General features: G+C 38.2%; 1 pseudogene; it reads right to left on the reverse strand.

Annotated features, from left to right (window-relative positions):
• Window positions 1–492: 492 nt before the first annotated feature.
• Window positions 493–3087, reverse strand: LOC145166159 (G-type lectin S-receptor-like serine/threonine-protein kinase At2g19130 pseudogene; annotated as a pseudogene).
• Window positions 3088–3776: the final 689 nt, after the last annotated feature.

The raw sequence follows: 3776 nt of genomic DNA on the forward strand, positions 1-3776 counted from the left end.
AGCATAAGTAGGGTTTGTTACTTTTGATTTTAATTTTCAAAGTAAACTTTGTAGGTAAATGAAGGTGTAAATTTTTTGAAACTTTGATTAAAATTGTGACCTTGTGCCAATGAGACTATTTCCATAATTTACTATATTTAAAAAGAAGCATAAATAGGGTTTGTTACTTTTGATTTCAATTTTCAAAGTAAACTTTGTAGGTAAATGAAAGCTACATAGAAAAGATAGGACGTTATCGTGACTTTGACAAAAGATGCACCGTGAATGAAGGGTCACACTAAGAACTAAGAACAACTCATTTCCAAGATTATGACCAAAATTCCTTTTTAGCAAGTCAATTCAAACTTGAGTGCCTACCCACTTACTATTTAAATAGTTAAGCGACCATCTATTGGTCGCATTTTCATAATAATGATAATATTTATTTATTTTACAAAGATATTATGTCTAATATGAATATAACAGAGACATAATAAAGAGAATTAATTGCCTTAAAGAAGATGATGTGTTGGATTGGAAATAAACCACGTCCAATGTGAGTGACTACAATGTTAATTATAGTGACAGATCTGGGGTATTGGAGGCATCTCCACATCCAATACCCCTCCAAGAATACGTTCCACCAGACTCATGGTAGGCCTTCTCTCTTCCTCATCTTGGATGCACCAACACGCAACTTTGCAAATTTTTGTCACTTGTTCAATACAAGCTTCCCTGTTTAGCCTACTGTCTAAAAGGCTAATGACATCACCTCCCTCTATAAGAACACTTGCAACCAAACCAGGGAAGTATTTACTCCTTGAACCTTCAGATTGTTCTGCATTTCTCTTACCATGAAGTAATTCAAAAAGCACCATTCCATAGCTATAAACATCTGCTTTGGCTGTGATAGCCACCCCTGATAACCATTCTGGTGCTAGATACCCTATGGACCCCCTTGTACTTGTCAAAACCCTACTAAAGTCTCGACCAACAAGCTTTGCCAGACCAAAATCTGCGATTTTTGGACTGAAATCAACATCTAAGAGAATGTTATCTGGCTTTATGTCACAGTGAATGATACAGTCTCTGCACTTCTCATGAAGATAGACTAACCCTCTTGCAGTTCCAAGTGCAATCTGATACCTCGTTTCCCAGTTTAGAACTTGTTTTCCATGGAAAAGATGGGTGTCCAAAGAACCGTTTGCCATGTGATCATACACCAATAATTTATTTTTACCTTGAGCACAGAACCCACGAAGGCGTACAAGATTAACGTGTTGGATAGTACCGATTGTGCTGACTTCACTCCTGAACTGTTTCTCTCCTTGGCTGATGCTTTCAAGCTTTTTCACTGCCACAATCGATGAATCATGCAGTACCCCCTTGAACACGGAACCAAAACCACCTCCTCCCAATTTGTCCGAGAAATTTTTTGTAGCTATTTTTAAATCTCTGTATGCAAATGCCACCAAAGATCCCTCCATTGTCGTCATACCCGCCGATAATGATATCCTCTTTTTTCTAAAGATCAAGACCAAAATTACACCCAAGACAAAAACCACACCACCTACAGACCCAACAACAGCACCCACGGTGACCCAGTTAGCCTTTTTATGATGTGGAAGATCTTTTGAAGCGACTTTGACAAAGATTGTTTTCCCACTATCATTATCATTGTCTTCCGAGAGGTTCAAGAGATCTCCATCCCAAACCAAACACTGATTATCGACAAAAGAGTAAGCATTACATGAGCAATTGTTCAAACATGTTGTACGACATTCTCCAGCACTCCCAACTTCCGTAGAGTTATTTGGTGGCAGACTCTTGACTGTAATCATCAGAAAATCATGCTTTTCCATGTTCCCCCCACACTGTAAATCAGATTTTCTCACACACCCACCAGAGAAATCACTCTGATTCCAATCACTCTCTGAACTTGGCTCAAAAGCAGTCAAGCAATTACAGAATTGTGATGCAGTCTGCCTGCAAATCCCAAAGGCCCCACACAAAGCATAGACATCACACCGTGTTTTAGGTTGAGACCAAACTAAAATCCACTCTTTGGTATTTTCTGACCATGTTAGTAGCTGAATTTGACCAGAAACATCCATCATATTTCTAGATATAATGGAAGGATTATACACAGAATAAGTGAAGTAACTCTCGTTCTCATTCGTATTGTAGCTGTAATTAAATATGTTATCCAACCTCATTTCAGGTATTAACTCGAACGAATTCCCATTCCAAGACCCACTTGTCCAATATTGCTGAGACCCATTCCACTTGCTTACATACTCTTTACTTGATGGATAAAGCTCCAAAGAGAAGAGTCCTACACCAGGATCTTCTTTGCTTCTCCATGATGTAAAAACCTGACTCGTTTTTGTTCTATTATTATAACCAAGTTTAGAACCAGGCAACCAAGTATCAGTTGGGTGCTCAAAACTCTGCCAAAAAGGTTCATTTGAATTTGAAGTACCATCTCTCAAAACTAAGTTGCCATCATCAAGAAAAACAGCGATTGCAGAAGTAAAAGTGGTACTGGTCGTGGTGACATTTGTGGACCAAATCTGGAACTTGGACTCATTCAAGAGCACCAAATTACCATCAATGATTTTTAATTCTGAACGGAATCTGTCAGAGATGGGTGTTTCTCTGTTTGCCACCCAAACTATGGTGGGAAGATTGAAATAGAGCTTCTTATAATACCATATGCCTATGTAATATTTGGAAGAGTTGCCTGCTTTGAAGAAACCCAGCTCGAATTGTTCACCTTCGGATATGATTGTATGGTCTCCAGACAGAGACTGGTTTGCAGATATGGTGTTGGCTCCAGATGAGATGGTGATGGATAAAGTGAAATACAGGAGGACCACAAACCTCACTATACTTATTTCTTTGAAGAAGCACATGACTTGTAAAAAATTTGGACAGTGAGATATATAGATATAGAGAGAAACAGAGATGGCAGGTATTGTATCATATGCAGAAACATATCACCAGTATTGGATTTTATACAACTCACATTCGAGCCCTGAGATTAAGTTCTTAATTGGTTTCTAGTCAACATAAATACTAGTCTAACTTGCTAAACCTGCTTGGAATACTTCTCCATTCCAATTCCTATCATATGTTTAAAAAGTAATATCCAACAATATAAATACAAGCTTAAATTTTCTACATGGTGGGACACCGGGACTTGACATCCTTGTCATCTCCATCAGACTTATAACATGTCTCATTTTTCATCATATATATAATATAATATGTGTTTAGCCATGCGACCCTCTACCTAAAATCTCTAACCTGTTGTATGAAATCGTCTATATTTCCAATAAAAACAATTATATTGCATACCCTCAATATATAGACATGATACATCATAAAAGGGCCAAATACATGGGCCACACACAATAAACGAATACACATACAAACTATATATCATACGCTAACAGCCCCCCGAAGGTTGAACGAGGGTAGGATCACGAACGTTCAAGCTAGATCGGAAATCAAGGAACAAAGGAGACGGCAAACTCTTTGTAAAAATATCAGCATATTGTAAAGAAGACGGAACATGAAGGACACGAACATGACCCATGGCGACTTTGTCTCGAACAAAATGGAGATCAATCTCTAAGTGTTTGGTGCGCTGGTGATGAACCGGATTAGATGACATGTAAACAACACTCACATTATCACAATAGAAAATGGTAGCCTTAGCAGGCATATAATGAAGCTCAAGAAGTTGCGAATCCAACATGTTTCAGCCACCACATTGGCAACATCCATGTATT

This window comes from Lactuca virosa, chromosome 3, assembly GCF_052849685.1.
Source record: "Lactuca virosa cultivar CGN04683 chromosome 3, Lactuca_virosa_CGN04683_v6, whole genome shotgun sequence".
In the NCBI taxonomy this organism is placed as follows: domain Eukaryota; kingdom Viridiplantae; phylum Streptophyta; class Magnoliopsida; order Asterales; family Asteraceae; genus Lactuca; species Lactuca virosa.